Below are 26,794 nucleotides of genomic sequence, written 5' to 3'. Positions count from 1 at the left end.
CTAATAGATCAAGCAACATGTTACATAATATTTTAAGAGTTTAATGCTACAATAACATGCAGTATTTATATACAGTGCTCTAGACTATGACAGTTTACACGAAAAATGAGATGTATTTTATGGTTTGCTACCCATTTGCAACTTTAGATTTATTAAATCAAGTAAATTATCCTGTTTCGGGATTGTAATTTAAACAAGTGTTTGAAAGTGCCTTTAAAAAAAAAAAAGAGTGATTTTGCATTTTAGTAAAGGTTAAATGATATTAGAATTGTTCACTGTATGTGGCTTAATTTACACAGTATACAGGATAGAACCTTTTTAAGCCCAACTCTAGGGATTGGAAAAAAAAATGATCCTTTCAGTGAGTCCCCCCACATACACTGCAGAGGGGTTAAACACTCATTATGCCTAGGATTGCCAGATTAAGGAGTAAATACTTACCTTAATCTGTGCTCCAGTAGGGCTCCTCTTGTTATTGCAACTGGTCCCCAACAGACTCCTTTCTAAGATTTTCCTGTCCGCAACCACATTATATGTGATGATGCTGAGGGGCCATCCGCAAACATTTGCAGTGTGTGTATGTGTGTGTGTGTGTGGGTGTGAGGGGGGCACTGCAAGGTTACATTTCTTCTAATTCCTGGCATTAGCTTTAAGAGCATGCATAAAAAATGATATCCCAATAATCATATACACATTGAAATACAATTTTGATTGTCAGATTTAAAATGTACAGTATATGACCAGCAAGACATTTCTCATGCTTTGTTGGCTTTATTCGCTGGCCATAGATGGGCAGATATCTAACTGAAAATGACAGATGGAGAAAGAACTCTGTATCAAACAGTGCAGTGGATCCCAGTGCACATAGTGTGTCTTACAAGAGAAAATAGAGCATGCGCATTACTTTATCACTCAGTAATATTAGGGAAGGATGAGAACAAGCTTAAGAAACTCTGAATTACAGACAGTCCAGTTAGCCCTGTAGCCCTGCTCAGCAAACTTAGGGACACAAACTGATCACACCAGCAGGGATCTGTTACCATGGAATGCTACACTAGTGCCTGCCCATACTTTTCATTATTCTATTGGGAATAAGGTCAGGCTAATAACAGGTGACAATAAACAAACAATATCAACATATGCCAAGCACCTCAGGCAGCAAATCAAGATGGGGTAGGAGGAATTGGCCAAAGTTACTATATGCCATTTATTGTCTCAGTGGTTAGTTCTGTCACTATGTACAGTACCTATTCTGATCAAGGTGTTGCCCTGCTTGTGTAGAGTTTGATGTATAAGTTATTTTAGTTTGAAATCACAATGTTTGGGTTTCTAAGTTGCTAGTGTGGTTAAATGTTATACAAAATTGCTTCTTTTAAAACTTTTGTGTATGCCAACATTGTTAACACTCTATGCTGTAAAAGATAAGGTGAGGCTTTACTAAACCATCAATTCACCAATGAGACTACTGATTGTCTTTTCATAAATGGCATATAGTATGAATCTCTGACAGCATCATACCAATGCTTATTTATACGTAACAAAGCAATTTTGTATAGACAATTCTTCCAAATCTGCATTCAGAGATAGATGGCACTCTGTAGACATCCAAAGCATGGGACAATAGGCAGCTATTTTTTGAAGGGCTCAGACAGAAATGTTACTGTGAGTTCTATGTGGCAATAAACAGATAAGGATACATCGATATGTGTAACAATCAGTGCCACCAACCTCTTTAAATAAAGTGCTATGTGCTAATAAATAAATATTTTTGTGCATAAAAAACTGTATAGCTAATGATCCACAGCTGCTGTGCACTCTCAGTGAATTCACAACACCAACCAACACACAATTATTGTTATAGTGCAGCACTGCCTAAATAAATACATCTATCATATGTGCAAAAAATGCCTAAATATTGACCAGTCTAATATAAACTAATAAATTGTGCTCAAATAATCTTCTAATAAAAACAGTTCATATATGTGTATGGATCTTGATTGTTATAAATTCCAGTCCTTATATAAAACACTGCTGTGCTCCTCTGTTCTCCAACAGTACACCCTTAATTTTGCACACCTTTACCTGCTGCAATGCCTGCTCACCTCAAAATTGAGATGAGCATTTAGATAGGGATACATAACACAGGCCCACAAAGTAGAAATAATCCCAAAATCAGAAACAATTATTCAGTTTCGAACTGACCAAATCCTCAGACAACATTCAATCCATTTAAAACACTATAGGTCATATGACAATTTTACTACATAAAAACAAAACACTTCACTGACCTCTTTTTTTGTGACGTCACTTGACTTCGGTAACACTTTTGGCTGTCAAATAAAAAAACAAACATGCCATTATCAAGGGAGCCAAAATAAGACTTTAATGACTTTAATCTGAACTTGGGTCACAAATATTTTCAAATATTGTAGTCCAGAAAAGATATATTTATATTTTTGTGTACCAAATATATTTTTCAAACCCTGATAAGAGTTGTAATGTGCAAAATATAGAGCTGTGGGTGGAAACCAGCAGGTCCACTAGCTACTTTTTGTCCACAGAAAGCTACAGGAGGGGGGTGGATACAAGACCAGTCACTGTGCACAATGAGAGAGAGAGCAGCAGTAAATGGTCTTTAGTACAGGAGGTTACTGCATAGAGGCAAAGTGCTGCAGTTGTTTTATGTAGTATTGTTGCACAGATCTGGAAGAAGTACACAAAGAACACGAGTCAGGTAACCCAGAACAACAAGTGAAGTCAGACCAACTTCAAATCAGAGATTTAGAAAATATTTTTGGCAATGACTAAGAATGACAGCCTGATAGCCTAGAGTTTCCTCAGTACAGGCTTTATTTAATGTTAACAGTTTCTTCAGTTCAAATACTTGCTAAGCTCACCATCTTTGGATCTGTAATGTATTGACTCTTTTCATGTTAAATCACTTCATTTGACTTCAGTCGACCTTAAAACATTTATCAGTGTTTCCTCAGGAAGCTTAGTGTCCTAACCTGATTTTCCCTTTATTACTAAAAATGTGAAAAAATTCAGATGTTCAAGGAAGTAACTAAAATGAAATAACTGCATAAAATACCTTCACTGAACTTAATATCAACATGTACATGCACTATACCCTATATGAGATAATATAAGGTGCCCACATTGGATATGTTTGGAATACCTTGTCTGCAAGTAAAGCTATTAGCATTGACTGGAATTACACTTACCCTCCCTGTAACTCTTACACTATTCTTCCTAACTAATACTTTCTGTAATACTAACAGTAAACCTCCATGTAACCCTGACGCTAATTAAAAGTAACCCCTTCTTGACATACTCTGCTCTTCTGTACTAATATCTTCCATGCCAAAGGCTAACTTTCTTGCACCCAAATATACCAGCCCTAAAATTCAGGGACTTTTGCTTCAGTAAATGCAACCATTTTTATAAATGTGAAGTTGAAAGTTTACCATTATGAAATCACAGACATGCTAAAATCAAAAGCAACTGTCTTCAAAGTATCGTAATTCATTTGCGTGACTGTCATTAGTAAAATAATTAGGTTGTCTGTACAACAGTGCTGTACATCTGTCCCTGGATTTATTCTAAGTTGTAGGAGTCAGCATTACAGCAAAGAGCGGCATTGTCTGTAACCATAAAAAAATTGTCTTTGGAAAATGGCATTTATTCAAGTGATATAATGCATGTCTGATGAATGAAGCAAATCAACAAATGAAAATTGCAGATGAGCATACACTGAAACAGAATTCTTTCTTGATCATGACAGTGCTGACATAATGATCAAGTTAGACGGCTGATCAAATTGCTGCTGATCTAAACTTGGTGTTATGGTTATTTTTGGTCCCAATTAACAATATTATTTTAGATGTCATTTTGTAAAAAATTTACACTTTTAACTTCAAGCTAAAATTACAGCATTTCAGTTTTTTCTTACAGCGTAATTTAAAATAGTTTGGAAAAAAAAGTAGATTACAAAAGCGTAAAAATATATTTTCTTACAAAACCTGTGACAGACCACAAATCTCAAAGCTTGAGACTTCTTTAGCATGGTAAGTTATGTGCTACCTGAGAACACTGGAATGTTATTTGACTCATTGTGGGAAAAATGCTCTGCTCCCACTCAATTATTGGTATTGGTATAAGGACAAGGTGCTGCCCCAAAGCACCCCCCATGTTGAAAGCATTTGGCCTGGTATGGTTCAGGAGGGGGGGGGGGTGCTCGCTCGTCCCCCTCTTTCATGCTGCATGCTCGGATAAGGGTCTGGTATGGATTCTGGGGGGACCCCACACCATTTTTTTTCAATTGTGGTGTGGGGTTCCCCTGACAATCCATACCAGACCTGTTTTATTTACCGGCAAATATTTTTTATTTTTCAGCTTTCAACGGGGAAGCCCATTGACAGCTGATGACTCATTAGTTGTTAAGGACGCCACGGCCGGCTTCCCGGTTCCGCTCCTGAACAACCAGCTTTTACTGCATCCTGATTGGGCAAAGCCTTGCCCAATTGGGGTGCAGAATGCACTGTGCAGCTCGCAGTGCATTGCAGGGAGTTTGGCGGGGCTAACACCCACCGAACACCCTGCAAATTTGGACGGGGCGAACAGGCAGTATTCGGCCTGAACTCATGCTCGAGCCGAACCATTCGTGCAATACTATAAATAATTAATTCTCAGTATTTGCTGATGAAGCAAATCTAAGCAGGCTTATAACCTCACAACAGGATATAGCAAACTTACAGGAATGCTTCGGTAAAATAGAGGGGTGGGCAACTACATGGAAAATTTGGTTTAATATTAATAAATATAAAGTAATGCACTTGAGGGCTAAAATATGAATGCAAGCTAGGAGGGGAACCTCTGGGGGAAGCAAGAATGGAAAAGGATCTGGGGGTCCCAGTATATCACAGGTTCAGCAATAGCATACAATGCAAAACTACAAACCAGCTGAGTAGCATGCATTAAAAAGGGTTTAAAAAGAGGAACAATTTGGGACTTTGAGTGAAACATGAGGGAACACCTGTGTCCATCCCTATATCGTTGCAAAGAGGGGGGATTTTTGGGACTTTGAATAAGGTGGGTGGGAGTGGCTAAATGATAAGTTGGTTTTGAAAAGGATACCTTTATTGTCAAAAAGCATCACAGCATAACATAAATGCAAAGAGTAAATATGCAATCGCATGTTAAAAACCATGTATGGTGAAAACAGTAATACAGCATGGCAGGCCCATAGTATGGTAAATGGTAAGATCTTCCATGTGGAAACAAAATAAGATCACATAAATCTAGTACATACAGTGTATTGAAATCAATAGATCATCTACAGAATAGGTGCATCCAGTAGGCCCAGCGTGTTTTGTGTATATAAAATGACACTCTTCAGGGGTAGGTGCACTTGGGTCTAAAACAAAACATGAATAAATTAATATGCACCATGGTTGAAACCATACGTGGGAGAAGTATATACATATAGGGAGAGAAGTGTAGACTCATCCCTATGGATACTTACAAGCCTGTAGAGTCTGAGTCTGTGCATCCAGACAGGGAGGGCTGCCAGAGGTATAATTCCCGGGAGCTGAGTTTGGACCCCAGCATTGAAAAGAATGGGCGAATACTAGGTTCCCAACAAAGATGAAAAACACATAGCCAAATGGTGGTAGATGTGGGTTCAAATTATAGAAATTAATTACAATAGGTGCATTGTAAATACGTGTTATAGTGTACCACTATTGAAATATAATATAATAGAAACCCAACACCACAAATTCTTACCAAGGATATGAGTGTGAGATATAATGAATTGGCTAGAGGGACTATAGCCTCAGTAAGGATATGGGTTAAAGAAAACATCATGAAAGGAAATGGGGAAAAAAGAAAAGATTGTGAAAAATGACAACCAAATACTAAAGGGACATAGGTATCAAAAAAGGTGAGCAGATAATTACCTGATGTAGTGGTAAAAAATATTTTTGTATGTAGTCCATGAAAGTGCAGTGAGAGACAGGAGATGCTGCCTGGAGGAAAGGCTGACAGTGAATGGGAACACTATATGCGCACAAAGTAATCAGCAGGCTCCTCCCAGGGTCACACAGATGCAACAATTAGGAAAGGTAGCATACCTGCCGGAGGGGCGACCACCGCCCATCCAGCTAGGCATATTCCCATCTGTGTGTTGACGCTGATGGAAAAACACAAACACCAGTGCCAGGACGGCAAATAACATCATGCGCATGGTGTGGAGGTGTGGCACTGATGCCAGGAGGGAGAAGCCCACCCAGTCTCCCGCAACAGCAAATGCTGATGAGGGGTAAAAGGGGGGCGCTCTCACTGGCATCGCAACTCCCGGGAAGTGACAACAAAACACAGCTCCACAGATCCGGATCACAGTAGACTGAACAGGCTCCATCTCTGACCGGGGATTTCATGCATAGACTTTGAACAGGATGTGTCAAAGAAGCCTACATTAAGAGGCAAACAGTCAAGGACAAGCCTTGCCCTGTATATATAGTATACAATTGTACATGGTCACAGACTACCTGATAGACACTCCATGCACCTCCATCCCTAATTTGGTTTAAAAAGAGGAAAAATTTGGGATTTAGAGTGAAACATGTGGGAACACATGTCTCTATCCCTATAAAACAGTAATACAGCATGGCAGGCCCATAGTATGGTAAATGGTAAGATCTTCCGTGTGGAAACAAAATAAGATCACAGAAATTTAGTACATACAGTATGTTGAAATCAATAGATCATCTACAGAATAGGTGCATCCAGTAGGCCCAACGCGTTTCGTGTATATAAAATTACACTCTTCAGGGGAAGGTGCACTTGGGTCTACAACAAAACATGAATAAATACATATGTACCATGTTTGAAACCATGTGTGGGAGAAGTATAGACTCATCCCTATGGATACTTACAAGCCTGTAGAGTCTGTGCATCCAGACAGGGAGGGCTGACAGAAGTAACATTCCCGGGAGCTTAGGTTGGAACCCGTCATTGAAAAGACTGGGCGCATACCATGATCCCAACAAAGATGAAAAACACATAGCCAAATGATGGTAGGTGTGGGTTCAAATTATAGAAATTAATTACAATAGGTGCATTGTAAATATGTGTTATAGTGTACCACTAATTAAATATAATAGAAACCCAACACCACAAATCCATATAAAGGATATGAGTGTGATATAATGAATGGGCTAGAGTGACTACCTCTGACAGCCCTCCCTGTCTAGATGCACAGACTCAGATTCTACAGGCTTGTAAGTATCCATAGGGATGAGTCTACACTTCTCTCCCTATATGTATATACTACTTCCACATACCATTACCATTTACCATACTATGGGCCTGCCATGCTGTATTACTGTTTTCACCTTACATGGTTTTTAACATGTGATTGCAAATTTACTCATTGCATTTATGTTATGCTGTGATGCTTTTTGACAATAAAGGTATCCTTTTCAAGACGACTTATCATTTAGCCACTCCCACCCACCTCATTCAAAGTCCTTAAAATACCCCCCTCTTTGCTGCATTAAAAAGGGTATCTACTCAAGAGATAAACTATAATTCTTCTACTATAAAACTCTGGTTTGGCTACATTTTGAGTATGCCGTCCAGTTCTGGTCACCAGTTCTCAGAAAGGATATGTTAGAACTGGAGAGAGTCCAGAGAAGGGCAACAAAACTAATAAGAGGACCAAAGGAACTCAGTTATGAGGAGCGACTACGAACATTAAACATATTCTCCCTGGAGAAGGGACACTTAAGAGGGGGATGTTTATAGTATACAAATATCTAAATGGTGATTCTAGCATAGGGAGAAAATTATTCATCTTAGGTCGTTTAAGACACGTGGACATTTAAAGAAGTTGGACAAGAAGCTGTTTAACCTTAAACTAAACTAAAGGGTTCTTTACTGTCACAGCGGTAAAGACCTTCCACAATTGGTTTTGTCAGTGGAGAGTGTGAACAATTTAAAAAAACTGTTAGATGGGCATCTTAGTGAACATAATATACAAGGATATGGCAAATGGTAGAGACATAGATACACCCCCCCACATAGGTTGAACGGAATGGACTGGAGTTTTCAACATTACCAACTATGTAACTTTGTAACTGACCTCCTGTTCATGAAAAATATATTATAGGGCTATTAAGTAGTAGATGTTTTTTTAGTGTCACTAAAGCCTCTTATAAAATTAAAGTATCTAACATTCGGTTAAGCTTTAAAGCTTGTAGTATTTGCGTATGTCTGTATGCTTAACTTTCATCTAGTTATCATAATTAAATGCTAAAAAAATATGGCAAGTTCTACAGAACAAGACAAAGAGATCACAAATCACTCAGTTAAAATCTACCTACGAGACATGATGGTACCATCAAGATGTTAGTTTTGCCATCGCAGTGTGCTTTCACCATATGCAAGCATGTTTATATGCAAATTTAGTGTCAGAGGATTGTGGATAATTGTAGCAATTAGAGCACAGATTAGCAACAGAGGGTCTGAGCGGAAAGCCAATCATCTGTCATGTAGTGAATACCTAACACTAGCAACACTTGTAAACGATGTTTAAGACAGCAGGGAATGTCCCCCATGATCCTAAACCCACTCCAGAAGAGTAATCAACACGAGCGATTCTAACATTGTTCTGGTTACATCCCTGATTTAAAACTGATACTTTCGTGCTTTGTATTTAGACACATGCAAGAGCAAAGGCAATTAGCTTGCAAAATGCATAATCAGAAAAAAACTCTGACATTTACTAAGCTATTTAATCAAATATACAGTGATTATTTCCAATCATAGTTTGCTCAATTAGGAAATGCATGGTGTTCGACAGGTAAAGAGTAACTCAAAAAGGTAAATTGAAGTCAAGTTTATGCAATAAATGCTGCAAAACAGAATCATTTCCCAAAGAAAATGCTCAATGGACACGTGTTTTCAATATATAGGGTATCTATATATCAACAATCAGTAAACCAAAAAATAAGTTTCAGTAAACCCCTTTGTGTTCCATTATAAAGTGACTAATCAAATTAGTTTTTTTTATATATGTAAATTTGACATTCTCCATCCAGTTCAACCACAAAAAAAATTAATAAAATAAAAAATATCGTACAATCCAATATACCCAATTCTATACTCACACTTGATCCAGAGGAAGGCAAAAAACCCCAGCAGAGCATGCTCCAATTTGCTACAGCAGAGGAAAACATTTCTTCCTGATCCCCCAAGAGGCAATCAGATTTTCCCTCGATCAACTTTACCTATAAATGTTAGTACCCAGTTATATTATGTACATTTAGGAAAGAATCCAGGACTTTCTTAAAGCAATCTACTGAGCTGGCCAGAACTACCTCTGGAGGGAGTTTATTCCACATTTTCACAGCTCTTACTGTGAAGAAGCTTTCCGTATTTGGAGATGAAATATATTTTCCTCTAGATGTAAAGAGTGCCCCCTTGTCCTCAGTGTTGACCGTAAAGTGAATAACTAAACACCAAGTTCACTAAATTGACCCCTTATGTATTTGAACATGTTGATCATATCCCCCTTATTCTCCTCCTCTCAAGAGTGAATAAATTCAGTTCCTCTAATCTTTCCTCATAGCTGAGTTCCTCCATGCCTCTTATCAGTTTGGTTGCCCTTCTCTGCACTTTCTCCAGTTCCCCGATATCCTTTTTGAGAACTGGTGCCCAAAACTGAACTGCATATTCCAGATGAGGTCTTACTAATGATTTGAACAGGGGCAAAATTATCTCTCTCTCTCTCTGCAGTCCATACCTCTCTTAATACAAGAAAGGACTTTGCTCGCTTTGGAAACCGCAGCTTGGCATTGCATGCAATTATTGAGCTTATGATCTACCAAAACCCCCAGATCCTTCTCCACTATGGATTCCCCCAGTTGTACTCCCCCTAGCATGTATGATGCATGTATATTCTTAGCCCCCAAGTGCATAACTTTACATTTATCAACATTAAACCTCATCTGCCACAGAGTCGCCCAATTAGACAGTGCATCGAGGTCGGCTTGTAATTTGGAGATGTCCTGTAAGGACGTTATTCCACTGCATAGCTTGGTATCATCTGCAAAGACAGAAATGTTACTTTTGATCCCAGACCCTATATCATTTATAAAGATATTAAAAAGTAAGGGTCTCAACACGGAACCTTGGGGTACACCACTGATAACCTTAGACCATTCAGAGTAATGCCCTGTACACGGTCGGACATTGATCGGACATTCCAACAACAAAATCCATGGATTTTTTCCGACGGATGTTGGCTCAAACTTGTCTTGCATACACACGGTCACACAAAGTTGTCAGAAAGTCCGATCGTTCTGAACGCGGTGACGTAAAACACGTGCGTCGGGACTATAAACGGGGCAGTAGCCAATAGCTTTCGTTTCTTAATTTATTCTGAGCATGCGTGGATTTGTGTACACACACGATCGGAATTTCCCACAACGAATTTTGTTGTCGGAAAATTTTATAGCAAGCTCTCAAACTTTGTGTGTCCGAAATTCCTATGGAAAATGTGTGATGGAGCCTACACATGGTTGGAATTTCTGACAACAAGGTCCTATCACACATTTTCCATCGGAAAATCCTATCGTGTGTACAGGGCATAAGATTCATTAACCACTACTCTCTGAATTCTGTCTTTTAGCCAGTTTTCTATCCATTTCAAACTGATATTTCCAAGCATGTTACAAACTTAAAGAAGATGCAAACCCTCTTCTATACCCAGTGAAGTGACCAGCCTCAGATGATACACAGAGATGAAACAAATCCTCCTACATAAGTTTTACATGTATATCTGATGTCTTCAGCTTTCTCTATTCTTTAGAATTCTAACACTGTTAGAAGTTTTACTTCCTCATTCAGCAGTAGGAGTGGATTTTTGGCATACACTGTGTGAGAGCTGATTGGAGGAATGGCACTCCTCTCCACATAGGCACAGGAAGGAAGGAATGTGCAGAGTTGTGCTGTGACAAGACAAGCTCTCTGCTAATCTATTTATAGCACCCACCCCAACACAAATTTCAGGCTGGTTTTATCTTGGTTGTTGGAGAACTTGTCAGAAGTTATCATACTAATAACAGTGGAACGAAACAGCAGAAAGACACAGGACTCAGGGCTTTGGAGAGAGATAAGGAAACACTACAGATATATGTGCCCAGGTCAAGTTTTATGAATCAGGTTTACATCCACTTTTACCACAAATTGTACGGTTTCATACTTTGATATTGCAGGCTACATACAAGAATCATCCCCAAATTCTCTGTCCAAATGTATGCATTACGAGGAGTCTGTAGGTAACAAATAGAGATGAGCTGAATGTACCTCTGTCCAGTTTGAAACTGGTTCATTCAACTTTACCAAAGTTTGGCTGCTGAAACCCACTTATTACTTGCTTACTGGGCACTTAAACCCCCCTCCTGCCCAGACCAATTTTCAGCTTTCAGAGCTGTCGTACTTTGAATGACAATTGCGCAGTCATACAACTCTGGACCCAAATGAAATTGTTATAATTTTTTTCACACAAATAGAGCTTTCTTTTGGTGGTATTTAATCACCACTGGGGTTTTTATTTATTGCTAAACAAGCAAAAAAAGAAAAAAAGATGGAAAATTTTGAAAAAAAAAAAATCATGTTTTATAGTTTGTTATGAAATATCAGGTAATTTTTCTCCTTCATTGATATGCGCTGATGAGGCTGCACTGATCGCCAATGATAGGCTGCACTGGTGGGCACTGATAGGCACAGATAAGGCGGCACTGATAGGCACAGGTAAGGCGGCACTGATGGGGACAGATAAGGCGGTACTGATGGGCACAGAAAAGGCGGACTGTTGGCCACTGATAAGATGGCACTGATGGGCCCTGATGGGTGGCACTGATGGGTGGCATGGATGGGCACTGAAGGGCAATGATAGGTGTTACTGATAGATACCACTGATAGATGGCACTGATGGCCACTGATGGGTGGCACTGATAGGTGGCACTGATGGGCACTGGTAGGTGACTCTGATGGGCACTGTTAGGTGACAATGATGGGCAGCACTGTTGATGAGGCACTGATTGGTGACATTGATAGGTGGCACTGTGGGTGGATGATGGGTGTGAGTGATTGATTGATTGATTGCCCCTCCCCCCCTCATGTTCCCGGGCAAACTACACGAGCAATCATCCGGCCGTAAGCTGTGAGAGAGTCACGCTGCACGCCAAGCCAAGGAAACACTTGCCGGTGCTCCCCCCTGTAGGCAAACGTACGGCCAGCCGAAGTGGGATAGAGAGAGAGAAGGCTTGACCATCCGCTGCCTTCAGTCCCTCTTCAGACCCGCTACACGCCAAACAAACATCCACCGGCGCTCCCCCCCTGGAAGCGAACAGGCAGCCGTCTGTAGTGGGAGAGAGAGAGAGAGGCTCGACCATCCGTTGTCCTCAGCGTCGCTGCATGCCTAGTAAAACATTTGCCGGCGCTCCCCCTGCAGATGAATGAGCAGCCAGCTGAAGTGAGATAGAGAGAGGAAAGAGGTGAGAAGGGATCGGTGGCTCCCCCCCGGATATCTCCCCCCCGCCTTTGCACCCCAATTCACTTGAGGAGACTTGTGTGGACCTAGCTGGGTGTAAGGAGTCTGGGGATGACAACCCGCAGACAAGCAGCCCTGCAACCAAATGCAGGAAGAGGAAGAAAATCGTTGGACGGCGGGATTAAAGCTTATATGTCCCCTCGCACACCAGAGCTAGCAGGAAGGCTAGATATAAAGAAACGGAGCGGAATTAACGCCACAGACGGTGAGGAAAAAGCAGAGCGGGAGTCCGGGATCAAGCAAGTGATTGCACAGATGACAGGTGACTGTGTCGCAGTGAACGGTAAGAGACCTCCTACAGTGGGGAGAGGGAGGAAGACCCCGGAACAAAGTCCCCCTGGCAGAGGTGGTGGGAGCCCCCAGGTAATAGGGGTTTAGAATATAAATCAATCAAATCCGGGAAACAGACACCTAACAATGGACACACAAAGCACACCAAGAGGGAGTCGGGGCACAAGTACACAGAGGGAGGATAACAGACAACCCTCGGTGGAGGGACAGTCCGTAGACATAGAGACTGTGACGGGAAGAGAGGGAGAGGACCCAATCCCCAGTACGGACCGAAATATCAGTCAGGAACAATTAAAAATAATAGGAGAGGATATGGGAAGATACAGGTCACCACATAGACACGTCATGGACTATGATCAGGAGAGTGCCCAAGATGGCGAAGAGAACCCACAGGGATGGAAAGGACAGAGTGTGGACCCAGAAAGGGATATCTGGGGGTTGTTGAAGGCCCTCCCCACTAAAAGTGACATTCAGCAACTAATAAACGCAGTTGAACAATCCTGCAAGCAGTGGCAAGTTTAAAGGAGGAGATCAGGGACCTGGGATACAGAGTAGAGGAGACTGAAAAAGAACAAGAGATTACTAAACAGGCAGTGATGGAGGTTCAAGAGTCCATGAAAAAATATGAAGATACTTTAAACGCATACAGAGACCAGCTGTAGGAGTATGAGAATAGGAACAGACGACAAAATATACGTATAAAGGGACTGAAAGAGTCAGTTACAACAATAGAATTAGCCCCAGCTGCACAAAAAATTTTTGGACAGATTTTGGGGGATCAAGCCCCCAATGTCATTGAGATAGACCGGATACATCGGGTCCCCCCCAGAATACAAAAACTGATGTACCTAGAGATGTAATATGTAAAGTCCACAAATATACAGTGAAGGAGAGTATAATGAAGATGGCACGCGATAATCCTAGGATTTGAAGGCTCAAACATAGCTTTGTATCCAGATATATCTAAAAGAACTCTTTTTAAGCGAGGGTCGGTTCGCCCACTGCTAGACATCCTATGGAAGGCTGAGATTAAATATTGGTGGGGGTTTAAATATTGGTGGGGGCAGTTTAACAGCCTCAAGGAACGGAAGAACTGCAATATTGCAAACAAAGGACGATTTAAGATAATTTGTGGAGAAGTTAGACCTCCCGATGGTGGACTTTGTGGATTGGAGAATACATTTTTTAGGGCCTCCCCTGCAACGAGCAGAGAAGTGTCAAGAAGTCCCAGCAAGGGTTAACAGATGAATAGCCCAAAGAAGGATTTAGACGTCTTTGGGGACCCCCCCTTTTTTTTTTTTATCTTCCCCACTTGGGAGGGGTTTTGTAGGAAAATGCCCGGGAGGAGGGGGGAATAGAAGGGGGGTATGATGGGAAATGAGGACCATTTGTAGATCAATAGGCCAGCCCCAATTAAAGGGGAGAAGATTCCTGCAGATGGCAGGGAAGGGAGTTAGCAGGCACGCAGGGGATGTCGGTGAGCGCAGGCTGCTTACCCGAGTTTTAGAGATACCCCTAAAGAGAGGTTTTTTGGATGGGTGGGAAGTATGCAAGTATGTAAGGTTTATGTTTATGATATATATGTGGAGTACCCTTGTTTTTTTTTATGTTTCTTTTTTTTTGTTTTTTTCTAAGTATAGGTATGTGGCCAATAAGTTACTGAATGATTTAGGGGGGGTGGGATTGGCAGAGGAGAAGATAGAGAACAAGGGCAATAGGCCGGGAGTTGTGAGGATAAAATTAAATGATGGCCATATTAAAAATATTGTCATACAATGTGAGGGGTTTAAGCTCACCAAATAAGAGAGGGCGCTTATGAGTGGAACTGCAACATTTGGGAGCTGATGTTATCTTCTTACAGGAGACCCACTTTAAGAACAGCTCAATCCCAAGCATGCCCCAGAATATACTCAATCAGTGGTGTCTCCCCAGTAGCGAGGGCAAGAGGGGTCACAATTGCGTTCAGGAAATCATGCCCCTGGATAATAGAGACTTTGCAAAGTGACCCAGAAGGGCGGTGCTTGTTCGTAAAAGGTATGATACAGGGGAGACGATATACCTTTGCTTCAGTATATGCGCCCAATGAAGGGACTGCTAATTTTTTGGTTAATATGTTTAGAAAACTGGAAGAATTTAAGGAAGGGTGTGTAGTGGTAGGAGGAGATATTAATATGGTGCTAGAACCAAATATAGATACCTCAACGGGTAGAACTGCCCTGTCTTTTAGAGCTATAAAACGGGTTAAGCAAACTTTATGCTCACAATATCTTGTGGACACATGGAGAGCTTTACACCCAGGGACTAGGGACTTCAGCTATTATTCTAAAACACACGATATGTACTCGCGGCTAGACCTTTTCCTGGTGGATCAATTCTAACTGGGGAATGTCAACACAAGTACAATCGAACCAATAACTATGTCTGACCATGCCCCAATAATTCTGACCCTCCGACCAATTCAAATGGGCCGGACGGAACGAATATGGCGTTTGAATGAGTCATTGCTGGATAAGGAGGACATAGTGGAGAAATTAAGTATAAAGATAAAGGAATATTTTGAAATAAATAAAACAGAAGAAGTGTCAGATCAAATTGTGTGGGAAGCGCATAAGGCGGTTGTTAGAGGGGATTTAATTGCCTTTGGTGCATATGTAAAGAAGGAAGGTAAAAGAGAAATAGAAGAACTACTAGAGAAGATCAGAGCCCTAGAAATAAAGCATAAGGAAAATCTTGACCCAATGGATGGCAGATGTCTGGAGAACGCACGAGCAGAGCTTTCGCAATGCTTAGAGTATAAAGCGAAAAACAAAATTAGGTTTTTTGCAAATAGAGCATATGAACAAGGAAATAAATGCGGAAAGCTACTGGCAAAACAACTTAAAAAACAACAGGACTCTAGACACGTGCATAGCTTAATAGTTCAGGGTAGGAAAATAATAGACACAAAGGTTATAGCAAAAGAATTTGGTAAATTCTTTGAGGCCCTATATAACATCTCCAAAACAGAACTATCTGAAGCAGGGGAGAGCGAGGGACAAAGGAGGGATAAGATAGATGACAATATTGAGAACGCTGACATGCCCACACTACCTAGAGAAACTTCCGAGACTATGGAACGCCCAATCATGGTTGAAAAGTTGAGCAGAGTGATAGCAGCCCTGCCCCCGGGGGAAAGCCCAGGTCCGGACGGGCTGACAAATTTATATTACAAGAAATTTCTCCCAATTTTGGTAAAACCACTTTGTAATTATTTCAACTCTATTGGTGCTGTAAGTCCACTCTCCTCAGAAGCATCACTGGCGTATATATCGGTTCTGCCAAAAGAGGGGAAAGATCCCCAGGTATGCGCTAATTACAGGCCAATATCTCTGCTGAACTCCGACACCAAGATACTGGCAAAAATCCTGGCCCTAAGACTTCAGGAAGATGTAGGAGATTTAGTGCACCCAGATCAAGTGGGGTTTGTAAAGGGACGAGAAGCAAGGGACAACACCACCCATGCACTCCATATATTGCTTGGATGCGATACGGCCCAGATGAAGCCCCAGGAATCACTCTGTGGATGGACGCCGAAAAGGCCTTCGACAGAGTGAACTGGGGCTTTATGAGAGAGGTACTGGGGAGGATAGGATTGGGGGAAAGGATGTTGGGTTGGATTATGTCCTTATACGCGAAACCAAAAGCTAGAATTAAGGTAAATGGGACAGTATCTGAATGTTTTAACATACAAAACGGTACCAGGCAGGGGTGTCCGCTGTCCCCCTTGATATTTTCAATAGTAATGGAACCATTCATGCGTAGAATTAGAAAGAATAAGGAGATAGTAGGGACGCATATAGGCCATACGGAACATAAAGTAGCAGTGTATGCGGATGACTTATTATTTTTTCTCTCCGCTCCCCAGACATCTATAGCCGCATTGATGGTGGAAGTACAGAAGGGTATCTGGCTTTAAGATTAATTTTGAGAAATCAGTCATCCTTCCTAGTCATGGCCCAGTGGAGATAGAAAGATCACTGAAGGAGATGTATCCATTTATTTGGAACAAGGAGTCGCTGACATACCTGGGGGTACAGATAAGCGCAGACTATGAACTATTGTTTGAGTATAATTATGGCTCAGTAGTGAAAGAAATAACAGGGGAGTTAAAGAAGTGTAAGGGAAAATATTTGACCTGGTTCGGAAGAATCAGTGCCATAAAAATGAGCACACTGCCCAGAATAGTTTATGTGCTGCTTACAGTGCCAATCACGTTGCCGGCGACTCTCTTTAAACAAATGCGTTGGCTGTTCGTGGCCTTTGTGTGGAACGATAAAAGACCTAGACTGGCTTACGATATTTTAAGAAGAAGTAGAGTGGAGGGTGGCCTAGGGCTCCCGGATATAACATCCTATTATAAGGCCATGGCGCTAGTAAGAATAATGGACTGGTGCCATGACCTAAATAGAAAACCAGGGGTACAGGCAGAAATGTTGATGGCGGGGAGAAACCTGGCAGGAGCACCATGGATCCAAGATGGAGAGAGAAATTTCCCTTTTTTTAAATTTTTTTTTATTTGTGCTAAAATAAACACACACATTTTTTTTTCACATACACAATTACATAATTATGAATTTTAATGACTATCGACACGAATTAGAATAAGGGGGAACCCACTTATAATCTATTTTAATACACTTTATAATCATATTTAAACACGACTGTACATGGGGGTGTTTTTTTTTTGTGCTAAAATAAACACACACATTTTTTTTTTTCTCTTCACATGCACAATTACATAATTATGAATTTTAATGACTATCGACACGAATTAGAATAAGGGGGAACCCACTTATAATTTATTTTAAATACACTTTATAATCAAATTTAAACACTACTGTACATGGGGGGGTGTTTTTTTTTTTTTGCAAATTGCATAATTATGAATTTTAGTGATTAATGACACGAATTAGAACAAGGGGGGAATTTATTTACAAATTTATTTTTAATACACTTTATAATCATATTTGGGCACGATTGTACACCGGGGTTTTTTTTTTTTTTTTGCACAAATTATATAATTATGAATTTTAAAATTTTAAGTGATTAATGACACGAATTAGAAAAAGGGGGAATTTATTTACAATTTTATCCTTTATACACTTTATAATCATATTTAAGCACGAATGTACACGGGGGTTTTTTCCCCTTTTTTTTTTTTTTTCTCTCTTTTCGCGTATGTAAATTTTAATTGTTGGGATAGGGGGGAAAACTGTGGTAGGTGTGGAAGGATGTAATGTGTAGTTTGTTCTTTGGATTGAACATAGGGGTATAGTATGTTGTATAATTGGTGTATATATAAATGGAATAAAATAATAACATTTTGATTATTAAAAAAAAAAAAGATAGATGGCACTGTGGGCACTGATAGGTAGCACTGTGGGCAATGATGGGTGGCACTGTGGGCACAGGTAGGTGGCGCTGGTGGGCACTGGTACATGGTACTGTTGTGCACTGGTAGGTGGCACTGGCAGGTGGCACAGGTGGGCACAGATGAGCTGTCGGCTGCTCTCCTTGATCGGACCGATGTCCTTCTGACAGCCGCCGGTGATCGGCTTTTTTTTTTCTACTCAAGCTATCAGCGTGAAGAGAAAAAATAGCCGATTACCAGCTCTGTTTACATCACATGATCAGCTGTCATTGGCTGACAGCTGATCACATGGTAAGGGGTCGGAATCGAGTCTCATAGGCTCGCTGATCACAGAGTGCACTGCGCGCTCCCTGTAGGGGGCGCGCGGCCACTCGTCAATAGACGTCCTCCTGGCAAAGTAGGTCCACGCTGTAGCCGGCATTCGGCTATAGCGCGGATCTGAAGTGGTTAAAGTCAATGAGAGCCGAATGTTAAAAACCAATAATTGTCATGGCTAATAGACAATAGATTGTCAAACAAATGCCACTCACTGGGCACTGCCCTTGGGAACATGTGCTAAAGCAAAAAATGTTTTTAAAAACTCCATTTGGAGGGGAGCAGTGATTTTAACATCTTCCCACCAAATGAACACATATATGCGGCCTCATGGAAGTGGGTCTTTATCTATGGGGGTGAATACAGTATGTGCATACTTGTATTTGTGCTCCCAGAGACTGGGCTCTCACCAAGAAATCTCGAGTCCCATACTAACGATTGGGACCCAGGAGGCCCAGTTCCCGATCACCTTATCACAGTGATATCCTCTGATTGGCTATCACAGTGATGAGTCCGTGTTTTTTTCCTCCTCTTGAATGGACAAAAATACATATTGTACAATGTATCTTTTTCTCCTTACTAGAGGAGAAAAATTTATACAAAGAAGTGTTTGTAAAAAATAATAAAATAAATAAAGAAAATAATGCTAGATCAGGGTTTGATTTGGGTCAGTGTCAGGGATAGGATTAGGGTCAAAGTTAAAGATCAGGGTGAACATTTTGGGTCAAAGGTGAAGGTCAGTGTATTTTAGGTAGGATTAAAAAAAAAAAACATGTTTAAATTAGTATCAGTTAATGTCAGTGTCTGGGTATTTTAGGTAGGATTAAAAAAATATTATACACATGTGTGTGATATGTGGTATTACTGCAATTGTGTAGAGCAGGAGAACTTATTTTGTTTTGTTTTTCTGGTTGTAAGTTATGGTAAAAGCAAAAAATATACAGCTTAACAAAAAAAATCAGGAGAGATCTATAATTATTGAAATTACATGTATGGAGGGTGCCCTAATCTGCTTGAAAAGTGGCACATTTATACATTAATGCAACCTGCTACAGCAAAACTGACATTTAGGCTGGGCATACAGTATCTCACAAAAGTGAGTATACCTCTCACATTTTTGTAAATATTTTATTATAGCTTTTCATATGACAACACTGAAGAAATTACACTTTGCTACAATGTAAAGTAGTAAGTGTACAACTTGTAACTCCAAAAATAAACTCCAGACACAGCCATTAATATCTAAACCGCTTGCAACAAAAGTGAATACACCTCTACCTAAAAATATCCAAATTGGGCCCAATTAGCCATTTTTCCTCCCCGGTGTCATGTGACTCTTTAGTGTTACAAGGTCTCAGGTGTGAATGGGGAGCAGGTGTGTTAAATTAGGTGTGTTATTGCTCTCAATCTCTCATACTGGTCACTGAAAGTTCAACATGGCACCTCGTGGCAAAGAACTCTCTAAGGATCTGAAAAAAAGAATTGTTGCTCTACATAAAGATAGTCTAGGCCATAAGAAGATTGCCAAGACCCTGAAATTGAGCTTCAGCACGGTGGCCAAGACCATAGAGTGGTTTAACAGGACAGGTTCAACTCAGAACAGGCCTCGCCATGGTCGACCAAAGAAGTTGAGTGCACGTGCTCAGCGTCTTATCCAGAGGTTGTCTTTGGGAAATAGACATATGAGTGCTGCCAGCATTGCTGCAGAGGTTGAAGGGGTGGGGGTCAGCCTGTCAGTGCTTAGACTATACGCTACACACTGAATCAAATTGGTCTGTATGGCTGTCATCCCAAAGGAAGCCTCTTCTAAAGATGATGCACAAGAAAGCTCTCAAACAGTTTGCTGAAGACAAGCAGACTAAGGACATGGATTAATAGAACCATGTCCTGTGGTCTGATGAGACCAAGATAAACTTATTTGGTTCAGATGGTGTCAAGCAGGTGTGGTGGCAACCAGGTAAGGAGTACAAAGACAAGTGTGTCTTGCCTACAGTCAAGCATGGTGGTGGGAGTGTCATGGTCTGGGGCTACATGAGTGCTGCCGGCACTGGGGAGCTACAGTTAATTGAGGGAACCATGAATGCTAACATGTACTGTGACATACTGAAGCAGAGCATGATCCCCTCCCTTCGGAGACTGGGCTGCAGGGCAGTATTCCAACATGATAACAACCCCAAACACACTTCAAAGATGACCTTGACCACCTTGCTAAAGGAGTTGAGGGTAAAGGTGATGGACTGACCAAGCATGTCTCCAAACCTAAACCCTATTGAGCATCTGTGGGGCATCCTCAAATGCAAGGTGGAGGAGCGCAAGGTCTCTAACATCCACTGGCTCCACGATGTCATCATGGAGGAGTGGAAGAGGACTCCATTGGCAACCTGTGAAGCTCTGGTGAACTCCATGCCCAAGAGGGTTAAGGCAGCGCTGGAAAATAATGGTGGCCACACAAAATATTGACACTTTAGGACCAGTTTGGACATTTTCACTTAGGGGTGTACTCACTTTTGTTGCCAGCTGTTTAGACATTATTGGATGTGTGTTGCGTTATTTTGAGGGGACAGCAAATTTACACTGCTATACAAGCTGTATACTCACTACTTTACATTGCAGCAAAGTGTCATTTCTTCAGTGTTGTCACATGAAAAGATGTAATAAAAATTTGAGGGATTTACTCACTTTTGTAGGATACTGTACATGGCTCAGCTTTATTAATTAAGCCAGTCGACTGAATGAAAAAAAATGAGATGATAACCCCATCCACACATTTACTGTGGGTGGGGAAATCCTACCTGCTGTGTCTTTGTATTCTCACAGCGGGATTCTATCAAAATACAATGATCAGTGCTGCAGCTCATTAGCTGTATGCTCTGATTGAATGCTGGTTTTGCAGCAGGACTGTTCATCAGAAGCTGGTCTAACAACTGGTTTCTGTTGAACAGAGAGGGCTACACATAGATTGAAATTCAGCCAGTTGCGGCTGAACCGACCGTATTCCGATCCATGTATGGCCAGCTTAATTAAAAAAAATGCAGTTTACCATTTTGCCTCTCACACCTGTTCACCCCCTATAGACCAGAACAATGACTACATTTCTTCTATGGACCCGTTTATTTGGTGATAACTTTGTAATAATTACTAAAAATAACAAGGTTTTTATATATATATATATATATATATATATATATATATATATAATTTTTTTTAAAACAAACAAGGCTTTCTTTTCATGATATTGTCCTGCAACAATGTTTGTTTTTCCTGCAATCCAATAAAATGTAAAAATGTAGCAAAATTAAGCAAAATGCACTTTTTCTTTTTTTGAGCAGTGTTATCTTAAAAATAAATACTTGTTCTGTAATTTGCCTTGTTTAAAATGTCACTAAAAGTATGATTCTGATACAAAGCTTCACAAAGCTATTTACAAGTGAAATACGTTTATTTTTTCTATTTTATGCTTTCTTATGGAAAATGTGTAAATGCATGTGAAATGTGTAAAAATATAAACAAACAAAACAAAACCCAAAAAAGTTAAAATTCTAATAGTTCATAAAATAGAAAAAAAATCAGAAGGGAAATAATAGTTGATTAAAGAAGACTAATGGGTTAATTAGGGCTGATTAGAGTAAGCTAAGGGTTAATACAGGGTTGAACAGAGGAACATTTTATTAAAAAAACAAACACAAAAACAAAACACTTTTTTTTTACTTGTCAGGTTGGTTTAACTGACATAATTTGCAGATCTTAGTCCATCCCTTTGATCTGCAGATGAATGAACAGAATAATACAAAAGTATTAATATGTTACTTTGTATCTTTGTATGATCTGTCTGGATCAGTGTTGTTTATAAACAATAATTCAGGCTACTTTTTCGACAGCTACTGTTACCAACCTCTCCTCTGTATATACAGTAATGACTGCTTTGACTAATCAAAGCTGACATTTGCTGTATACTGGGAGGGGAGGTCCCAGAAGCAGGGCAAAGAGGCTGGACGTGCTACACACATCCTATGTACTATGATTACTTTTTTAGCAACTACTCAAATTGCCAGTAAATGACAGCTTCAGCCACTTAATCCTGCTTAAAAATAAAGTGGCTGGGGATTCCTTTATCTATACCGGACCCTTATCCTAGATGAAAGTCTCATATAGTCGTTAATAGTGGAACCCACACACACAAAAAATTAATGGACAACCCCTTCAGGTCTAGTATAATTTTTAGGAAAAAAAGCTTGACATCCACCAAAATCCATACCAGACCCTTTTCCGAGCATGCATGGCAGACTAGGAAACTAAAACCATACCAAGCCATATATCTTGAACTTTTGGGGGTACATTGCCACGGAGGAGCCCCTTGCATCTAGTACCAGGGGGCCCTGGTAAAAAAAGGGGGGCCTCAGATCCCGACCCTAGTATCCCTACCCATTCACCAAAAAAGTGTAAAAATATATAAAAACAGGAGGCAGTTTTTGACAATTCCTTTATGAAAAAATGAAAAAACAGTGTCCTGTGATGTGAATCCATCGTCAAACATTATGCCGACACCACCACCAGACCCAAAAAAGAAAAAAAATGCTCCGCCGTCAACTAAAGCAAACTGCCGAATCCCTGGCTTTTTTGGGTCCGGCGATGGCAGCGTCATGACTGACGATGGATCTACTCAGGGGAACATTTTTTCTTTATTTTTAAATAAAGGAATTGTCAAAAACTGTCTCTGCTTTTTTTATTACTTTTTGACACTTTTTTGGTGAATGGATACCCCATACTCATTCACATGGGGGGGGGGGGATCTGGGGGCCCCATCGTTAAAGGGGGCTTCCAGATTCTGATGTGGGGATGAGGCCCTTGTCCCCATCAACATGGGAACAAGGTGCTTATGGGTGGGGGGGCAGAGCTCCCCTTGTCCCAAAGCACCCACCCCCCCATGTTGAGGGCATGTGGCCTGGTAGGGTTCAGGAGGGGGAGCGTTCGCTTGCCCCCCCCTTTCCTGGTCTGTCAGGCTGCATGCTTAAATAAGGGTCTGGTATGGATTGGTATGGTATGATATGGTAAGATATGGTATTACCATAGCATGATATGGTATTTTGGGGGGCCCACGCCTTTTGTTTACATTTTGGGTTTCCCTTAAAAACAATACCTGACCTAAAGGGGCCTGGTATGGATTGGGGTGGCCCCCATGTAATTTTTTTCCGCTTTTTTATTGCTGACAATGTTTTTTTTTTTTTTATTCAGTGGGAAGCCCATTGACAGCTGATGACTCATCTGTTGTTAAGGACACTGCGGCCGGCTTCCCGGCCCCTCTCCTTAACAACCAGCTATTCAAAGCACTGTGCAGCGCAGCCCTGCAAATTCAGATGTTCGCCAAACAGGCAAACAGGCTATGTTTGAGCCAAACTTTTGCCCTGCCAATCACAGTATAGGCAACACAGCTGTTATGAATGAATTCATTCATAACAGCCTTGTTGACATTGCCTCAGTTTGTAAATGAATAGGAGTGTCTATACAGAGACTCTATCTTCAGTCCCTTTCTCAAAAAAGAAACATCAGGGGTTTGTTTAGAGCCCTGATATCTCTCCAAAGCTCCCCCCAACTAAAAAAAAAAATATGTAAAAATATTAAATAGTAATAAAATTGTAAATAAATACAAATAAAAAAGGCATAGTTTTTGTGCCCTTGTTCACACAGGGCATACTACAGCATACACCCCTGGGGGGCCATGCTGAGGTGTTCCATGCATCCATGTGCAGGCAGTCCCATCATTTAGAATGTAGCAACTGCTAGAACACAACCATTTTGCCATGTCTGTATCCACTAATAATGATTTAGTGTATTTATAGTGAAAATATTGTTTTAATAAACATTTGCTCAAATAACACAGGGCCTAAAAAAATCAGTAGCACCTTCCTTTTATATTACTGGTCCTATGCTTTCATAAAATGCACAAAATGTATGGTTTGGGGGTCTTTCACAAACTCTGAAAACTGTAAAGCCCCATACACACTATCAGATTTTCTGCTGATTTTTGTCTTCAGATTTACCAAAACCATGTAGTGCAAGGGCCTGCCTGATTGCATGCAAATTGGAACTCCTAAGGTTTGACCTCATATTATATAGTTTTGGTAAATCTAAATGAAAAAATCAGCAGAAAATCTGATAGTGTGTATGGGGCTTTAGAGAAAAATAAAAAAGCAATGGAAAAATTGCAAAAATGTTCTGGCCAAGTGAGTTTAAAAGTAGAGTGCAGGGTCTGACAGGGAAAGGATTAAAAGCCAGGGTTCCCAGCAGACCTTTGTCAGTGTGTATTGGAGAGACCCAGAGAGTTTGCAGGGAGAGATAGTTTCTGATATACTATACAGAACTGCTGAAAAAATGCTATACCCAGTGCTCTATTCTGTCATATTACAGTGAATTACTGTGAAATGTGTTGGACTACAGTGCATAGTATGTTCCTCTCTCCCCTCTGTTCATTGTACTATGAATTGCATTGCGATGTGCTTCATATTACCGACTTTGTCTCCACCAAAAAAGTTACCTCTAGCAATTAGCAGGCCTCCAGCTGTTGCAGAACTACAAGTCCCATGAGGCATAGCAAGACTCTGACATCCACAAGTATGACACCCAGAGGCAGGGGCATGATGGGACTTGTAGTTTTGCAACAGCTGGAGGTCCGCTGATTGCATATCCCTGCTCTAAGACTACTTTTTTGTGTGTGACAGCAACAATTTCATCTGCTGGTTAGCTGCTGGGGGGGGGGGGGGGGGGGGTTGCAGTTTTTTTTTTTTCACGTTGTCATATTTTTTTTTACTTTCAGATAGATTAAAAAACTCACACACCAGAAAGGGAGTAAATGTCTTTGCTTAGCAGAAGTGTGTGTATGTTACATTGCCTGTTCTTTACTGACCTCATCCTACTTTGTGACTTTTCTACTGCCTGTGATTCTGCTCCATGCCACTGCCAATTGCCTGTTTGCACTACATCCAAGATTAGATACAGGCTTCTATATGTGCTCCTGCTGCCTGCATACTATTGTCACCCGTGAACTCAGCTATCCTGAACCCATGGACATGCCAAAGTTGTTCTTCAACATCTTCTGATTCTCCTGCTGAGTTTTCACCTGACACTCCTGCCCGCACATTTGCTGAATCTTCCTGGTTGACATCTCCAGGTTGAGTTTCTAAAAGCTTCTTCTTCTGGCACTCATGTGCCTCCTGTCACTTAGTACCATCTCTCTTACTTTTAGGGCACTTATGCTGGAGATACAAGGGGTTTGAGGCATAGTGTTTTAGGTATTAACTTTTTGAGGGGTATATATATATTTTTTTAATATACTTTTTCTAGGGTATGTCTTTAATTTGGAGTCAGTAGCTTGAACATATTATTGACATAAACAGGCTACCGTTTGTTTGCAGAATATCAGCATACTTGTGCAATACATTTTATTGCACCAAATCACTGCATTGTTAAATAGAACTAAGTACACATTCTAAATCCACTATAGCAGGGATATGCAATTAGCGGACCTCCAGCTGTTGCAGAACTACAAGTCCCATGAGGCATAGCAAGACCCTGACAGCCACAAGCATGACACCCAGAGGCAGAGGCACGATGGGACTTGTAGTTTTGCTACAGCTGGAGGTCCGCTAATTGCATATCCCTGCACTATAGCCATGGGTGCTAATAAAGTTAGGCAATCCTTTGTACTTATAATGTCAGACAGGCCTAAAGGGAGTGCAGATTTTCTGCATGTGCAGCTGGTAGAGGGCAAGCAGATTGAGATCAATGGACTATGAGACTAGAGCTTGCATTTAACACTCTAATTTTGATTTCACGATAAAACCTGCTGGATCTTTCCCTAAGAATATATGGCCTAATGAAACTGTCCCTAGCCTCCAGTGTGAGGGATCCAGCCTCCATCAGGAAATTTCAACAACGGGTTTCTTTCCTTTGAGTAGAGCATTTTGGGCTCCCTTTTTATTAGTGCCAGTGATTCCCCTGAGATTTTCATCTTTTATTGGGTAGAGGTGATCCACCCCAAATTTCCCCCCAAACATCAGAGGAAACTTCCTCCTTCTCATAGCCAGCACCTCAACACTCCTCATCCTTACCACCAGTAACCCAACCCTTCACCATCCCCTTGTGAATGAGAGTGGTTTGGG

General features: G+C 40.8%; 1 protein-coding gene across 12 annotated transcripts in view; it reads right to left on the bottom strand.

The window, feature by feature from the left end:
- The window catches only part of LOC141144787 (poly(rC)-binding protein 3-like), a 1,428,155-nt gene that overhangs the window by 446,321 nt on the left and 955,040 nt on the right, over window positions 1–26,794 (bottom strand). For all 12 annotated transcript variants that reach the window (XM_073630801.1, XM_073630798.1, XM_073630799.1 and 9 more), the window contains one exon: window positions 2,289–2,330. The gene's annotated coding sequence lies outside the window, so the exon portion shown is untranslated. The remainder of the gene's footprint in view (window positions 1–2,288; window positions 2,331–26,794) is intronic.

The sequence above is a fragment of the Aquarana catesbeiana genome, linkage group LG05 (genome assembly GCF_042186555.1).
Source record: "Aquarana catesbeiana isolate 2022-GZ linkage group LG05, ASM4218655v1, whole genome shotgun sequence".
Taxonomy (NCBI): Eukaryota; Metazoa; Chordata; class Amphibia; order Anura; family Ranidae; genus Aquarana; species Aquarana catesbeiana.
This window is presented reverse-complemented; position numbering and strand designations above follow the sequence as displayed.